The sequence below is a fragment of the Meleagris gallopavo genome, chromosome 8 (genome assembly GCF_905368555.1).
Source record: "Meleagris gallopavo chromosome 8, MGAL_WU_HG_1.1, whole genome shotgun sequence".
Classification (NCBI taxonomy): Eukaryota; Metazoa; Chordata; class Aves; order Galliformes; family Phasianidae; genus Meleagris; species Meleagris gallopavo.
In genome coordinates, this window is record NC_139411.1 from 8,443,208 (window position 1) to 8,461,901 (window position 18,694).

Below are 18,694 nucleotides of genomic sequence, written 5' to 3' on the forward strand. Positions count from 1 at the left end.
GTTTGAGCCTAGATTAGGGCCAGGGCCAGAGATTTCTGGAGAAGAACCAGAGCTATGGCAGAGTTCACATGGCCTGCTAGAGAAGTGGAAGATGGGCATCAACAGATCTTCCCCTTCAGCTTCTGTCCTTAAACACATTTATGCTGCATCATCTACATTAGCATGAGGCTTCCCCAAAAAACAGCAGCTGCAAGAGTTATGACCAGCTTTGAATCAGAAGATTCAAGCATCCCAATCTTCATTTTGGACTCCACACATCTCAGGAGAAAATTCAAGTTCCTGGTAGCAAGCAATAGATCACCCACACATGTGGAACTGCTCCTGAGCACCACGTGTCCTGAGGAGGGAACCTCAGAGCACATGTCCTGAGGAGGGAACCTCAGAGCAGCACCAGCAGCTCCACACACCAGTGGCCTTTGCAGAGCACGTGCACTTACCAGCCTGTGGATCTGCCACCATCAGGTGGAAGTTAAAGGATCATACAAAGCTCAAGAAGGTCTTCAAGGGACCAAAATGTTTTCCATTTAATTTTGGTCTGAGATTATCTCATCTGTTGTCAGTCTCCAAAACACACCACTTGGATGCATGCAGCAGAGCCACAATTATAACTCACTCCTTAGAATGTAGCACCTTTCTTGATCCTAGCTGCCCTGACCCTGAGCCAGAGCTGCGGGCTGGGCCAGGCACCATGGCCTTCAGCTCCACCAGGGGCTGCAGAAGTGGAAGGGATTCACTCCAGGCCCCTGGAAAGGTGTCGGGACTTGGTGACAGCAGTAAGCATCACTTGCTGTTTCTTGGCCTCATGTCATAGGGAACCTGTGACAACAAGGCCACCGGGCAGAATTAAAACCACTCCCATGCAAGTGGGGTTTGATGTTGTCTTAATAGAACATTTGTCATCCCAACTGTGGAAGACTCAAAGGTAAAGAAGTGCCTTCAAAGGCTAGGCTACTGCCAGTCCTACAGACAGCTTTTACTCCAAGGTATAAACCATACTCAGCCAAGATCATATGAAATCCATCAACCTCAGCTGGTAACAGTGTTCGTTATAGCAGCATAAGCTCAGCAAGATAACTGCAGAGGAAGGGAGAAGTACCAGTGAAAAAGCCACAGAGTGAATGAGCTCAGTATTTCCCAGGCATTATCAGCAGGCCTAGGCAGGAACGAAAAGGAAAGTAAGATTTGCTCAGGGACGTATGCAGAAGGGAAGTCTGATGGATAAAAGGGCTGAAAGGAACAGAAAAGGCAGGAGCAGGTTGATCTGTAAAAAGAAAAGGTGCAAGAGGAAGGGCAAGAACCAGGACTATATCTGTCACTCGTCTCTCTCCGCCCACTCAGAGAGGCTTCAAAAGAGATCTGGAAAGAGAGAGGAAAAAAAACTGACAGATATTACTGTTCCAGCCACTGAGTCATGGCAGGAAACTACTGATACTGTAAACTAGTACTATAAGGTCAGACGCTATTTGAGTTTTACCAAGGCTCATTGCAAGGGGAACAATTATTCAGTGCTGAGGATTTGTCCCTTTTGTAATTACTGGAGTTACTGTGAAACTGTTTCATCAAGCTTTGTTTAAAAAAAAAAAAAATATCTGCCTTTATTTGAAAACATTTCAGATGTTCTCTTCTTCCTCTTCCTACATCTTTGTTTTTATTGCTACAGATGCTTAAGAGAAAGACATGGAGAAAGCAGAAGCAGCCTCCAGTCCTGAGGGTGCTATGGGTGCTTGGGCTATTCCAGCTCTTGCAACTGTTATGCCACAGAAAAATTGTTCTACTATCATCTTCTTATCCTTCCATCAAAGGAGTCACTGAGAGTTGCAACCATCTACGTGGCCTTTTCAGATAGTCAACATCAGATTTGCCAGTGTAGTACACATGCGGTGGGTGGAATTACTTGGCACAGCCATCCTAATTCCCACAGAAACACAGCAAAGAGGTGAAATGGATGTTTTTGCTGCTGGAGGCAAGGCACACTGAACTCAAAAGGGCTCATCAGCCTCCTCACAGCCCTGAGATGAGCACCCTTATGCTCCCCGCCTTGTCAAAAATCAGCAGGCCCAGCCACATCTGTCTTTTTTATTCCTTACCAAAAGCCAAGTGCTGAAAGCATCGCAGGATTCCCAGTTGCCAACCCCAGGCATATGCTGACCATCAAGGCAAATCACACAGTTGAGCTGATGAACTGTTCTGGAAAGGTGAAGTGCCACCTAGACCCACTGTGCTAAAGAAACAGCAGTTACTGGGGTTCAGAAATGACATGAGAAGAGGTGAGACAGCATGGGACATAGATACTCGAGGAATTGCTAGCTGTGCCCAACTCTTTGTTAACTAAAGATTTTTATTCACTTCAGTTTTGTTCCATTGCCCAGGGATGGCCACTACCCAGCCCAGCAGGCCCTGCCAGGAGGCTCCTGCCTTATTTCAGGGGTTAAGGCATAATGGGATGATTGCACGCATCTGCTTGCACTAACACATCATGCTAGCAACTTTCCATCTCAGTCATCTTAAGCTAATTACTTCCATAAGTCCTGAGGGTCTCTCTCCAGCTTATCTGAGTCACAGCACCAAGCCTGAATCAGCCTCGGTTAAGTACAGTTCAGGAGAAGTTCACATTCTCCAGAATAGCCCAGCACAAGTAATGCCTGCCAAATGAAGGAAGCGAGTCATACCAGTGAAAGACATCAGTGACCTCTGCAAGCAATTCCTTTCTTGCTCTGCTGAGAACACAAAGCACAGCCAGGCTTGCTACACAAGACAGGTGGGAAGGGCATTTAATCCAGTGGCACACTGAACAAGGGCTGCAAGGCAGCTGTAGGGCTGAAGGCAATGATTGCACCTCATGCCAAACACAGAGGCATTGGAGTTGAACCAAGTGCTGATGAACAAGAAGTGTTCACTCCCTTTTCCTGACAGTAGCTTTAAAGGCTGCTTTCTGTTGTAAGAAATAAAATCATTTGTGACATTATAGAAAAATAGTCAGAGGCCACAAGCAATGCACCACAATAACATAAAGCGTGGCAGATCTTCAAAGCACTTCTGTTAGAGATCATTATCCAAACTAAAAATAAATCTATTCCTTTCTCATCTGGGCTTACAGGTACTGACGATGAAAATGACATGATGATGGTTTCCAGCAGAGGGGCAATATTTGTCTCAGTTTCCACACCAAAAAGCAGCCACGGAAAAGAGCAAAGAATATAATGACTCAGTATCACAGGGCGGAGACTAATTAGCAGCAGATCAGGAGCAAGCAGTGGTCTCTGGAAGAAGGTGCTTTCATAAGCGAGCACGATCTTACTCATCTCCTGTCCTGATCAACTGCAGAGGTTCCATGAAACAAACGCTAACTAAGGCTGCCTCACTGTCACACACAAAATGATAAAAACTTTGGTTTCTTTTGTTCTGATTTTTGTTTGTTTCTTTGAAGTGCTTCTTTAAGACCCTTCCCGTGCTTTACTTCCAGCATCCCAATCACCCTGGCAGAAGGAGGTCCCACAGTAACCCAGATCTCCCTGTACAGCACAAGTGCTTATCAGTCAGTGCCTCGGTCAGCTCTCAGTTCGCTGAGGACAGACAAATTAAGAATGAGGGCAGCACCATCCCTTCACTCAATGCCAATAAGCTACAGGGCTATTTCAGCTATTGCTTCTTTCAAGACACGATACAGCACTCAGTGATTTCTGGACAGTCAGGGAACTGACAGCACCTACCTCTTTCCTTCTTCAAAGACACCACTAAAACATTTTACCTAATTAGCTACCACATTACTCCATCAGCAAGGTGAATTTTATTCCTGATGCTACAAACCTGTCACCACTGCGGGTTTATCAGAGAAGTACACTGTGACTACACAGGAAGATTATTCACATCTTATAAATGATCTAGTTGATTTGTCTAGGAATATATTGGAATATGCTGGCAAAACTAAGATTTGAATTTGGGCCTTCTGGGACTCCTGCCTGTCCTTACTGAGACTTACTGGACTGCCCTCTAGTAGAAACTCTTCCTTCTGAAAAATATATTGCTTACTGATGGAGGCTTAAATTCTCAAAAGCCCGAGAATTGATTTGTTTTTATCTAAAATAGCAAGCATATTTTTCAGAGACTGATGTTCACCCATTCATACTGGCAATTAGCATTTATCTTTAGCTTTGAGAGCTGATGGAAAGCATTGACTGTATGAATTCTGCACTCCTCAGGATAAAATCTAAGGTGAGGGAAGCAGGGCTCCTCCCACTGTACTCTGCTCCCAGGTGTGCATCAGGTTTTTCCTGCATTTTGTCCTGCTGCTGAGCAGCACCAAAACAAGACATGTGCTTTTCACTTCAGGATGCTATCAATAAATTAAATACCAACAATGCCAGCTATCACAGAGAGCACCTTTAGCACTCATACCAAAGCAGTTTCTAGATCTACAGTTCAGGAGTTCTTCCTGAAAGACGACTGGAAGAGGCAGGAAAATGAACAGGCAGCACACATGTATTTGGAGAGGTGGGCAACAAACCTCCGCAGGTGTCATTTCATCCTTTCACTCATAGAGCCTGGAGCTGAGAGGGCCTGGTTTGGCCCCGGCACATCTAGGGCTGCAGGAGAGTCTGTCAGGATGCTCTACGAACCAGAAATGCTGGGCTGCCTGACAAGCCCCGACCTCCTGGCTGACATGCACCCAGCACCACAGGGGTTGGGAGGCACTCCGTTCCATGATAACCCATCTGAACTCTACTGATTTGCAAATGTAAAATGAAGACGGGCAAATGCAAGACCTATAAAGCATTTTGAAGGGTCTTAACAATCACCTGGTTATTTGGTGACCAGGAGTTTGACAAGCAAAGGTGATAGATGCCACCCACTCACTACAGCTGAGGTCTGAACCATGCCATCAGTGTGACACAATGATGAGGCCCTCCGGCTCTCTCCTGCCTTGCCGGCCTGTCATTAGAGCATTTCCTCAAGGCAGCAAGAACACTGGCATGCTGTAAATCCTTCTCTCCTAGGCAACAAGCTGATTGACTTTAGTTTCTACATTTCTTTGTTTTATTCATTCATTCTAGACTGTATAACTGGTAGCTTCATCCATGAGGTTTTCTAGTTTTGCAGCTTACGACTGTTTGAAACAGCCAAAGTGATCTAGGAACTTGAATCAGCATGTCAGCCTAAGTGTTCCTGCAGCTGTGGCTGGGCAGGCTTTTGTCAGCCTACAAAAGACATGAACAGCACTTACTCTAACACAGCATGGTTTGGGTAACCCTCAGGAGTGCTCACACGAGCTGAGAGTACAATCCACAGTGAACTAAACTTAATGCCTGGCCCTCAGTTTCATATGCCTCCACAGCCTGTAAGGGCACATCAGCACTTGGGCAGTGACACAAGCAGGAGGCAGCAGTCACACATATAGGACATGCCCTACCACACAGCCCTTGCCTCTCCCCTCAGAGGACAGCACTGGTGAGAAGTACCTGAGAGCAGCTCAGGGTCCAGTCAGCCCCATCTCCAGGCAGGCCTGGCAGAACTGCACACACTGAGCACTGCACTGTGCAGAAGTGACTGTATGAACATTGCTCTCACTGTTGCCTCAGCCTGTCATCCAGACATGAAATCTGCCTGCTAACTCTCAAACATTGCCTCCAGTGGAAGAGAACTTCCCCACAGTCACAAATTACTGTCCTTGTGAACCATGGCTACAGAAATTACTATGGAGAAAAACACTATAGTATAGAGAAAGTACCATAATGCACACAGAGAGACATTTTGTGTGTTTCATCATCAGAAATAACAAGAGACATGACACAAGGGCCCAAGCAGCTTTCATGGATCTCACGACCTCCCTCAGCCCAACACAGCCAGCCACACAGCAGCCCACACACCTCCAAGCTCCTCACTGTCCTTATGCATGACAGCTCCAGCAGCCTTGAATCTACATGTGTAACTCTCATATACTACCTTCAATTATGTACAAAAAGACCAATTCATTATACTGTTTTAACTAAGGTTTTTTCCTATCTGCTGGCAAGATCTGGTTTTCCCATACATGTGAGAAGTTTTCCAAAGTGGAAAAAAATATTTTTCCTGAAGACTGCCCAAGTTACTGAGCTTGCAACGAGGGATACAGTAGCTAGAGTGTAACTAAGAGGACTGAGCTGTGCCTGCTTTCGGGGAGGCACAAGGAGTCCTTGTGAGGTGTCAGCAGATGGTTGTGCCCTGGAGGTATTTCATCTGTAGGAAACAGCTGGAAGAAACATAGGGAAAGGGGCAACTGCCTGAACAAATCACCTGACACAATTTAACCACCTGAGGGCACCTGCAGCATCTGCCTGGGACTCATAATGGCAAAGGACATTTGCAAGACCAGTGCTCTTCTGCAGCGCCAGCTGCACAGGCATCAAATGGCACTGGCTCACTGCACTTCCGTGCCTGAATCACTCTTCAGGAAACTGGGCTAAGAGCAATTGGAAGAGCTGGCAACTGCAAGGACTCAACTTACTTACTCTCCTGTCTGCAGTGTTACAATCTCACATTAAGGTCTGACACGGGAATATCATAATCTGACCGTTACCAAGAAGATAGTAAAATAAAGGGCAACGACACACCCTCTTTGCTCTGTTTACAAATGTCATGGTCATATGAGACACCAGTCAACCACATCAGGAGACTAAAACTAAACCACAATAAGCTATGTTGATAAATATTTATTTCAAAACACCATGGCCTTTTGCATGACTAATGTTAATGTGATTTCAGACTGAGAAGAAAACAACCAACACCGAGTGCAAGATAACCATATTGAGAGTAGTGAAACAGGTACCTACCAACCTGTTTTTTCTTCTCTGACTTAAAACCATAACCGAGTCTATCAGTCGCTGCTATCCTTGCCTTTAATATACTGTTGACTACTAATGCAGGATAACTATAATGCCTTCAGGTATCATCTACTGCAGCCATTTGCAAGCAGTAGGATTCATCTTCTCAGGACAGCGTAGGCTGGTTTCACACACTAAACAGAGCTCATATCATCCAGGCATTAGAAAATGTCTGCTTGGAGTTTTAAGAGAACTGTATTCCAAGTTAGATGATTATCAACAGTATCTGCTACTGAACAGCTGTTAATTAGTCAGTGCCACTCTCTCCAGCAAGGAGAAGTTACTGCAAAGACAGAATTCATAGGGGAAAAAAAAAAGTCCCAAAAGCCCCAATAAAGATTGCAGCCCTTTGTGGCCTATACCGTGCTTGTCACAGGGCAGGGAGAGGGAATCAGCCTATCACAGCATGTTGCAATCGCCACGGAAATGTCTTGCTCTTCTTGCTTCCTCTCCACCCTTGTTTGGAGAGTTAAGGTAAGGTGGGAAAAACAGCCGCAGCACTTGGGGCATCCTGCCTGGACACCCAGCACTACAGCAGCAATGCTCCTGCAGCTTGCTCTGTTGTTCTTTAGCTGTTTTCTTTAACTACCAGTTCTCTAACTGTTATGAATTAGGTGAAGAAAACCCATCAGAAATCATAAGCTGTTCCTGTAGTAGGTATAGGAGCTGCACAACAGACAATACAGCTAAGGATCTACTGAGGCAAATGGCTCTGAACTGAAAGAATTTGAAGATGTGACTTGACTTGGGGGGAGAGAGGTACATCTAACATTCACTGCTCTACAGAAGCCTACAGGACAACTGTTCTGACACTTCTCTCTGTACAACACAAGCTCCGAGTGTAAAAGCATAGCATCCATGTGAGTTTAATGGACTGGAAGGCCCACAGAAAGAAGCACAAAAGCCCCAGGAGGGCTGGAGTTTACATTTAGCTCTTTTATCTCCGTACACAGCCTGGACCCCAATTACCAAAGCATATAAGCAGCTTTATAGGAATTGCTCATCCATCGTTGTCCCAGAAGTAACTAAAAGGAAACTGCATGGCTGGGTATTTCTCCAACTCCGCAGTGAGCACAGAACCATACAGTGCAGGACGCTTGATAAAGCAGCATGCTTCAAATGAGACACCTGCCTTCTCCTGGTTGATGTACCCAGCATGTCCAAGGGCAACAGTCTACACTGCTCGCTGTGAACAGCTGGTGCACCAGCTCCTCTCTTCTACCTCCTCCAAACAGCACAGGCCCAGGTGCTGAAGACACTGCTACTTGTAGCAATAACCTCCACACCAGTAGCCACATGTATCTGAAGAGCCGTAGTGAAGGACTTGCACTCCAAGCTCATTATGGCCTCACTACTCCTTAAATGGCAAGGATTTTTCTAGAAGCACCAAGCGTGCAGGTCTATAAACTATTTTAGATATCACAGATCACAACACCAGCATCATGCGCACTCATCCCAATGCACTCAGCTCAGCAATTCACCAAACACACTTGGAATTTGAAGGGCCAACAGGGAAACAGTGCTAATGCTGACAGCCTGAACTTTAGCTGTCCCGTGATAAGAAGAGCTATAGAAAGTAAAACATCTCAATGCACACATTCATTCCACTTGTCTGTCATGAATATGCCTAACTTGCAATAATCTCCAAGTTTTTTTTCTCTAGAACTCGCATGACAGAAAAAATGTATTTCTGGTGAAAAATAATATACACAGCCAAGCACTGTGTGCATCATTCACATTCAGTGGAAAAGCATTCAGTGCAGTGGGAAAGAGTCATCTTATAAATGTTGCAAAACCCATAAACAGATAAGTTACATTCAATTCCTAATTATACGAAATGCACATAAAAATGAGACCTCCCACCAAGATGGCAGAAAGGTCAAACTAAAGGAGAGAGAAAGGACAGTCACAGATAATTGTGTACCTACTGCCTGAGAGCTGCCACAAGCAGACATTGCAGAGATACCCCCCATACCAGGACTTTGCCACATTCACAAATAAATTTCTCTTTCTTTGACAAAACCAGCCATTTTGGAAAGACTCTGATAGGCAGCCAGCAGGACAGTGTGATATTCCTGTGCTCTGCTAGCTTTTGATTATCAGAGAACATTTCCCTTATACAAGATGCATAATAGAAGCGAGCATGTATAGCAAGGCAAAATTCAAGCAAAACCACCAGCAGCATTTCAGGAAAAAAATTTCTTTCCAAGTATATGTTTGCTCTGCTAGTAATGATATGAGTTCAGAAGCTAGCAGTGCAGCATGAAGTGTTACCTCAAGAAATACACATATTTTCCACATTTGCACCGTGTGTAGAACATTGCTAAAAGCTCATGGACTTTACAAATTGCCTTAGCAGTCCTGCAGTGTAAATCTGTGGTTGAATCCAGAATAACTGAAGTCATCGGTTAGAAGGAGGGCAGTAGACTCTAATCCATGTGGTGGAAGAGCTATTTCAAAATGTGAGCTCAATCACATCCTCTTTGTTATCTACTCACCAACATTCAATATAGCCTTCATGTACCTGCGCAAAGTCTTAGATAGCTCCAAGAAGCATATAGTATACACTTCATCTTAAAAGAAAGGCTTCTTCTGAAAACCAGCTATAACAGTTAGTACATTAACACTGACAACTATATCTGCTTTCAGCCCTGGAACACATTTCTACTCAGAGCTCCCAGACAATGCAAAGGCTGAAGGAAGATCACCATCATTCCAGAACAGAAAACAGCAGGAATTAGTTATACAAGCTCCTAGACTTGAGGTTCTGGACTTCAAGTCTCACTTTCCCAAAAACACAGCAGAAATGAAGACACACTGGAATCTTGACTCCAGCATCTCACAACCATAATCTGTCTCCAGTACTTTCCAGGGTGGCAGATCTGCCTAGTCCCATCTACCGCTTCTGCCAGCCCCATCTCATCACACTTCCAAAACAAAATCAATTCCGTCCAGTGAACCTGCAGAACCCTTAAATAATGAAAAAGATTGTACCTGAATACAGCACAGAACTCAAAGTACCATCAAGCAGTTAACACAAGCAGAAAGCTCCTGCTCAGCTTCACGCTTTCCACATCACCAACATCATTAATCTCTGAGCTTACCTGTAGCAGCCATACAGTTGAGAGTTTGCAGTGAATTCATAGTCATCCAGACATTTCCATCACATGGGTAGCAAGTCTGAGTGCTGTTAACTTCTTTCTGGAAGCAAAGGGGAAAAAAAGACTCGTGAGCATTTACTGAACACAAGTTAACACATTTTCATTAATAACTAGGGGAAGGGAACAGAAAAATGAGAAAGAAAGCTTCAAATCATTTCAATGATCCTCAAGCCCATATATTTGCACGTGTAAGGGTAACATAAGGATACTATACCAACAGCTGTGGTCAGACCAAAGTCAGTAGAGAGACTACATGTCCACATGTGCAAAAGCTCGAGGAACTGCACTGTTGGAGCCAAATGCTTTGCTGCTGATACTCAATATGACATGGAAAACACCTGATCCAATTCTGATTTAGCTATTTCAATAGGCCTTTACAGTCAGCTCAGTAGTACGTAAAAAAAAAACAAAACTCCCATAATTTAGTGAGGAACAAAACATACTCCAGCTTTTCTTTTTCACAGGTTGCTTTATGGAGAAGCAGCTCTGGAGCAGATGCTTTCAGTAGTACGTGTGGTTTGGTTTTACTTTCAGACTCCCATGTACTAAAAGCAGCACCTGATCCACTCCAGCTCCTGCACAGACACTGCACACACAGCTGAGGCAGAGCTGCCCGGCAGCTGCTCCTGGCTCAGGCTGGTTGGTGCAGCCCTGGAAGAGCCCCTCTGCAAAACGCACCACTGACACAGTAACAAAACAATCGCAACTCAGCACCCCACAAGCCTACTGCTAAACTGCCCTTAGTAAACATTTTCATTTCTCTCAGCCTCCCCTTATCCCCCAAGAGACTACCCTCAGCCTTTTGGAGGCAGAAAGATCACAAATTCTGCTTATGTCCAAGCTTAGAAGTCCTTTTCCCCTCTGCACACTAGTGACCTTGCACTGGAAACCACAGATCCTGGGGGGCTATTTCAGCTCTGTTAAACTTAATGGCTCCTCAGCACGCTTCCTGCAAAGAGCAGCACAGCTCAGGGCAACACGCAGCTGTGTTTGTACAGCTAAACCGTGTACCTAAACTCCTCAAGGCAGATAGGGAAAAAGGGTGACCAACGCCACCTTAATATAAAGGAACTCCAATACCGTCGAGGTTTTAAAGCAGACATTCCCAAAAAAATCTCTGAGGAGAGTCACAAATCACGCACCAGCGTGACCTCCAACCGCGCCCGCCCTGAGGCGCAGCCTCACCACGCGCACCTCCTCGCGCCCCAGCCGGGGGGCTCCCAGCCCGCGGAACCGTTTGTAGCCGCGGCCCGCCCGCCGGGCCGAGTTGACCAATCGCGTCGCAGAACGGGAAAGGCGGCTCCCTATGGCTGCAGGAGGGAGGTCCCGTGCCCGTCCGCCGCGGAGCTGCCCGTGCTGGGCGTGGCGAGCGAGGTGGGCGCTGAGTGCGGGCAAGCTTCTGCTAGGTGTTGGAGGGGAGGCACAGAGCGTGCGTTGCCTGCAAAATGGCTGCTTCACCCTGCTTAAAGAAGCAGGAGACCTTGCTGGGAACGTTTCAGCTCCACCTAAGCGCCCACAGGGAGAAATCCGTGTGAAAAAATGAGAACGGGAGCTGCAGGAAGGCGGGGCCCCGGTCCCGTGCCCTCGGGGTGCTTCCCTCCCTCCCGCCCGCAGAGGCACCGGGGAGACCTCGCGGCAAAAATAGCTCCGTGTAAGATAAACGGGCGTGCTGCGGCTGTCTGGTGGCTGCTGGTAAAAGCCGTGGTGATGTTACAGAAAGCGGTGGTGAAAAAGGGGAACCGAGAGCCTCCAAGGAGCGGTGGGAAAGCTCGCCGCCCGCAGAGGAAACACCGAGAGCGGGCGGTGCCAGCGGGATGCGGGCGTGCGGCGGCACGGCCCAGAGGAGCCGGGACGGCCCCGGGCTGCAGCCACGAACATCGGGGCCGCGCGGGGATGGGCGGCGTTTTGGCTTAGCCCAGGAGCGGAGCCCAGCCTAGGGACGGTCCGATCCCGAGTGCGGTCGCAGCACGGAGACCATCTCTCACTTAGGAGAATAAATTCTATGGGGCTCCAACTCCTGCTTGTTTGCTCAAGTCGAACGGAGTAACTATAAACTAAGAATAAATACTAATTAACCGGAATCTTTCTTTGTGTCGTGATCTGAACCAGACACCGTGTCTATCTTTAACTTCATGCTGCTTTGAGATGCACCCTCTGTCTGCAGCAGGTAAAAATAAGATCCCTTTCTTCGATAAAGTTAATCACAGACCTCACTGTAGGACAGCATTTCTTGGCAGAGCTGTGTTATCTCTAAGTGCTGTGTCCTCACCAGCATTTGAGCAAACATGCGTTCTGCGTCTCCAGTGCAACTGCTTTCATGATCAAGGATCATTTAATCCCGTAACTTTCCTTGTCCTGACGGAAGAAGAGGGGAAGGTGAACTCACTCTTGAGTGAGAACATCTTTTTCAGTACATGCGACGGTTGTACCAAGGCTTTCTATAAGATACAGCTGAAGGCTGCTGAGATTTTTCCCTTCAAAGCTGGGGACAGCAGGGCAGAAGTTCTAAATTATCTTATGTTGAGCTACATGAAATCAATAGTGCTTTATACAGATTTTAATATCACAGAGAGAATAATAGAACAGGATTTAAAATGATTTTTTTTTCCTAAGTATATACATTTTCCAAGCTCTCTTGTTTTTAATTTTTCTTTTGTTGCATATAGCTTCAGTATTTTCTAAATATCTGTTGAAAGCTCTTATAACAAAATGTATTTTTTGTTACAATTGTTGGTGATTATGCAGGCAATATGCATAAAGAGGGGAAACTCTGTGCATGTTTACACTGTATAACAAGATCTTCCATAAATGCAGCTACATTCTCTTGTAGAAAAATAACTAATTTGAGGAAAATACGTTCAAATTACAAAAACCAGATAAAGAGAAATTTAGCAGCTCTTATCAAGAGCTATGCAAACTCCAATTCTGCCCAGTTCCACCTCTCAAGCACCTTCTGACACAACACAGTCTTGTACCCACTATGTAGGTAGCCGATATCAGTGACAGAATTTTCACATCACTTCAGCTGGGCCTCACTGTAACTCTGCAGGGCTGCGCAGGAATAAACAAAGAGAGAAAGTCTGCCCAATGATGTGGATACAGAAATTTTTAACAAGCCTGTAGGTGAAATCACAAAATAAAGTCTCCACCAGTTAAAAGTTGCACGAACACTACTTGAATGGTATAACAGTACGATTTGTTTGTACAGCATGAACGTCATCTGTATATAGCAGCTCAGCGAGCCCAAAGCTGGGTCTGGCAGTGCCATCTACCCAGGTAATGGTGCACCTGTCTGTCCCCAGGGCCTCCTGGTCTGCAGGACACACACCTCACGGCAAGGCCCAGACCTTGCCCACCCACTTGTTGCACGGCCATTTGAGGAGCTGCTTAGGTGTCAATTCAGGTGCACTGCTTTGCAACAGGCACCTCTGAAGCAGAGAGGATTGGGTGCCCTATGCACCTGACTTTGAGTGCCACAGCTGCCAGCACCTACAGCTGCCCCTTGAGAGGGTGGCCAGGCAAGGGAGATGGGCTGTGTGTGTCCCCAGAAGTCACCTCTTCTGCTTCTAAAGGAAAGATGGAGGAGAGAATACTCTTTCCACACAGCCAGAAAGCTTCAGAAAACTAATCCGTAATAATTTTGGTTTGTTAGCTCTTGACTGGAAATGAGAGGAAACTGTATAGCTGTGAAGAACTGGACCAATGATAATAGTTTTTTGTCCTCCTAGAGAAAAGCTCAAAAATGAAAGAACCACAGTTCCGTCCCCCTGAGAAGCAGGAACAGGTATTTGATAGCTAAAACTATTGGGGATGAAATACACTCCAGCCTCTTGGTAAGCCTAGCCACCACCTTCCTCCTCTCTGTACCTTCCAAAAGTGGCTGTGATTCTAAGGTCGTATGGCACTAAGCTGGCAGAGAAAAGCACAAGGGACAACCAGAAGTTGCATAATTCCTTCCCAAGCTGATGGGAAGGAAATGCTTTTGAGCATCCCACTAAAATGAATGCCAAAACGGTTCTTAAACTTTATTTCTTATTTTATTTAGGGTATTGGACAGATGGCTGCTGTCAGTAGGAAACACTGACCAGTATTTAGGCTACCTAAATAGAGTCCCAAGTGCTTGTGTATATTTTAGGCACATAAAGCAGCTCTCTGGTTAAGAATCCTGTCCTTGAACTGAAAAGTCATGTCTTTTGGTGCAGTCTCATAGCCAAAACTGCCATTGCAACAAAGGTCCAGGCATCTCCTTTCCTAGGTGTGGGTGGTTTCAACTCCTGAAGTGGTTATAAGAAGCAGTGCCCCATAGAACACGAAGCTTAGGAGGATGAGTAATATCTGAAGTGTGGAGGCAGTGAGAGATGACCCGCATATTATGTGCTTTTTATTTAATAATTTATAAATAAATATCAGCTTTCCCCAAACTGTCCCTCAACCCAGCAATTATATGTTGGCTGATTTCTTGTTAGTGCTGTTCTTTTCTAATAACAAACTGTTCCCAAAGCCTCACATACAGAGAGTTAGACAATCAAAGCACTGTGTGTGACTTTCCAGTTAATTCATTCAGTTAGCTGCAATTAAAACAATACAATTCAAAGCCTTGTGTGTTTCCCTGCAAAAATACGAAACTTTAGTCGTTACTATTAATATATACAACCTACAAGAAAGAGTTAACAGAGCCCCTTTGTCTTCCCTGCTGTAGTAATTTTTTTATCCTTTTCTGTAGACGTCCCAGCAGTCATTAATATTTCTTTCAGTCGCTGTTCTTCAAAAGACACACGCTTTTCATTCAATTGCACAGAAAGAAATGGAATTCAGTGGGCCACATTCCCTCTGTGGTCAGATCCATTCACTACAGCTGCCTGGGGGGGAAGCTAGGTGGAGGGGTATCGTCAAGAGGAAAACTGAACTTCGAAGGGAAGAGGTCACCATTTTTGCAGGTGCCAATCCAAATTTTGCTCAGATTTCACCTAGAAGTTTTACATAAATATTTCTGGGAAAGCACTGTCTTAATAAATACTGATTGCTGCTCATGCATTTAATACAAGTGGCATAAGTTTTAGCACCAATGTAGAGCCATTTTTGTTTTATTGGGCTTCACAAATTAAATTTGATGACAATCTAATTCATATTACACCAATTTCAGAGGTGCAAAAGGTAACAGAAGCTATATCCTGCCCCATGCTTCCGCATTCAGGTATACTAATAGAGCATCTGTGACTGTCTCCCACACTATCAAGCTCCTTAAACACTGGACAGATTTCCATATACCAAGAGACTGAGCATATAGTGTTCAAAAAGAGGTAACATCTCTACAGCTGAGGCTGCACTATGTTTGCCCAAGTCTCACAGTGTTTCCAGAGCTTCTACAAGCAAGGTGCAACACTTGCTTGGTCACAACACTGTCCTGAACAGAAGACTATATTCCTGACACACTATTATTCGGTATCTTAATTCAGTGTTTAAGCGCTAATTTTTGATAGAGGTTTTCATTCAACCTACTTCTGCAACAGAATGGCAAGCCACTAATTTTAATCTATAATTTTAATTATTATGAACATTTAATTTAAGCTTGGTTACTCAAAAAAAAAGTATTCTGCCTATTTCAGTAAGATGGTATGAAATTTATTCATATGTTTACTAGATTGTGTGAAGTTGTAGTGGAGGAATATGTTCTGAGAATTTGTGAACACAGTCCCCCAGGAAAAAGTAACACTAAAATGTGTGTCAGAACAGACTCTTGAAGTCTGATCCAAAAAGAATTCACAGTTTACTCAGTACTCACCTTTATTCTTTCCTTGGAAAAGAAAGTAAGATAGTACTGGAACTATTCTCCAGTTCCAATACTCAACAGCATGAAAAATGGGATTGCAAAGCAAAGAACCAAACCCAGCATTTCTTTTCCAGAAAGGTGAAAATATGCCAAGCCCAGTTCCAATTACAGAAATACTTTCCAGTATTTTCTTTCCTTCCAGTTACTGCAGTTCTACAAAGATGTTATTTGGTGACAGATGACAGGGAAGGCAATTCAGTGAACAAGATACCTATTCCAAAGATCTACTGATTAAAGGAAAGGCTAGTATCTTACTCCTCATACTGCTGACATGACCACAGGCTTGAAGAATCTTGCAATCTGTATATAATTTGAGTGAAGGAAGTCCAGTTGAAAGACTACATCTCTAACTGTTGATGAATGTTTCCAGCAACAGTTTAACAGCAACAACAGAAAAATTTCTCTGCTTGGAAGAGGTTTTTTTCCAAATGTGTTCTCTTAGCTTAAGTTGCTATAAGAGATAGCACTAGGCAGATAGCAACTGTATGTGTTCTATAATAAGTATACTTTTCATAAGGCATTTCAAGGCAAATAGATTACTAACACATTTTAAAAGTTAAACTGTGTATACCAAGGATCACATTATTGCAGTGAGCTATATACAGCAAGGCACTGTCCATGAAATCAAAGAGATAATTTATATCACATTAATACACTGACATTATTGCCTGACCTATAAATACTGATAATATTTTCATTATCATCTACATTTAACATTCTTTTTCCTTTCAAGTGCTCTTATGTCTAATACCTGAAAACATGTGATACAGTTCCACAGAGTAAGTCCAGAAATCACATGAACGAAATTCTTTATTGGTTTCTCTCAATGACTTTCAGATTAAATCTGCTCATTTTATAAATGCAGTAAAGGTTTTTGTTAAGTGTCTAGTCTAAAAACACATGGTTGAAGTTAGTAGGTTTTTTTCAATCCAGCAACAAAGGACCTTGCAACTAAAACAAAGTTAATAACTGTTGATGACACACATGCTAGAAGAAAAAAAACAAAAACAAAACAAACAAAAAAACCCACCAGTGCCTCACTCCTTAGTATCAGAAGAAGAAAATCATACTTCAGAACTGAAAGAAAATTATGGAGTACATAGAAGGAACAGGTTTGTAAACGAAACTATCAACCTTTCACCTACTCACCTTTCAGGCATTGGCTTCATTAAACTCCCAAGTATCAGTGCAAGAATGAGTATAAATACCAGAATGCCAAGGTAAGAAACACACAGACTTTGTAAATCTGTTCACAGTAGTGTTCCAGATTGGTGCTAAAATAAGAGTTATGAGCTACATTCATTTCGAGTAAATGTAAGAATATCTATACTCAGCCCAGGCCTTCTTTAGTCATCATCTATTTGTGAAGAATGGAAGGAATTATTGCTTCTCTAGAAGAGAATTCATCTTTCTCAGTTACAGAATGTGAAAGTGAACAAACTGGCCTTTCTCCAGTTCAAATCAAGGAGAGTTGCATGTATGAATCCCTGAGACTGAGATCTGTTCAGCCTCATGACCACACTTTTCTACACTGTAGGCTCCCAGGTCAAGAGCAGTTGACCGAGCCTCCAGAACAAGAATGGTTTCACAATAAAATATTCTACCCAACAGATGTCAGTGGCACTAACTTACCATCTCACCTTGTAACAAAACCTTATTTCCTTAAAGTTTGCTAGAAGATGTGATTTAAACCAGTCACACCAGGAGAGTAATAGAAAGTTACGGTGACCTTTCAGTCTCACGCACCTTGAATTTGTTATGAGTGGATAAGCGTTCTCCTGGCCTTCTAGATCAGGGAAATGAAGAAAGGCAAAAGAAACGTTGGAGTACTCCAGAACCTCAGCATAGAATCATAGAATGGTTTGGGTTGGAAGAGACCACCAATACAGTAGAGAATTTCTTCTTTATATCTAATCTAAATATACCTGCTTTTAGTTTAAAATCTTTATCTTTCATCCTATCACTGTCTGCCCTTGTAGAAAGTCTATCTTTCTTATAAGCCTCCTTTAAGAAAAGCTGCAGTAAGGTTTCCCTGGAGCCTTCTCTTCTCCAGGCTGAACAACCCAGCCCTCTCAGGCTTTTTTCATAGGAGAGGCTTTCGAGCCCTCTGATCATTTTTGTGGCCCTCCTCTGGATCCACCCTAACAGGCCCTTGTGTTTCTTGTGATGGGGGTCTGAGAGCTGGATGTGGTACTGCAGGTGGGTTCTCATGAGGAAAAGAGGAAGAGAAAGCATCTCCATCTAGGCTCCCATTCAAGTATTTCTGCCCTCGGTTATTGACACTAAACAAGCTCATGGATGCACTGAATAGTAACGCATTATCAGCAGCTAATAACATTAAACTAAGCTAGACAGTATTGCTATACTGAATAAAATAGATTCCTCCCTCGAACAGCAAAGACAATAGCATACAAAACAGCGGTGATACAGACCTTTAGCTAGGAACACAAATTGGCAGGCCTTGGCAGGAGTGTGTAAATTCTGCGGTTTGGTCCTGGAGGTTGTGGCTTCAGCCCCAGGTCCCAACTCCCTACCACAAACCACCAGAGACTGCTCACAGTAAATACAAGGCCAACTTCTCTTCAGCAAGGTTCCATCATATTCAAATATTATCATGCTAAGGAGCTTTTAGCTTAAACATCGTTCCACAGGCATGGCTACTGAACACAAGCAATAGGTAGGCATGAACTGGTCTGAGCATGAGCTGGCTGAGACCCATTCAGCTTGACAGCCAGGAAAAACGTTTTGAGTGCCTCATCTCCACATGAAGCCTGTCTTGTTGGACAGCCATTTGGGAACACAGCTCAGCTGCTTTCGCTGAATCAGACAGAGAGGTCTGCAGATGA

At 44.2% G+C, this 18,694-nt stretch overlaps 1 protein-coding gene across 14 annotated transcripts in view; it reads right to left on the reverse strand.

Moving 5' to 3' along the window:
* Nucleotides 1-18,694, reverse strand: part of RTKN2 (rhotekin 2) — a 189,808-nt gene that overhangs the window by 113,999 nt on the left and 57,115 nt on the right. For all 14 annotated transcript variants that reach the window (XM_085229325.1, XM_085229337.1, XM_085229336.1 and 11 more), the window contains one exon: nucleotides 9,962-10,058. The gene's annotated coding sequence lies outside the window, so the exon portion shown is untranslated. The remainder of the gene's footprint in view (nucleotides 1-9,961; nucleotides 10,059-18,694) is intronic.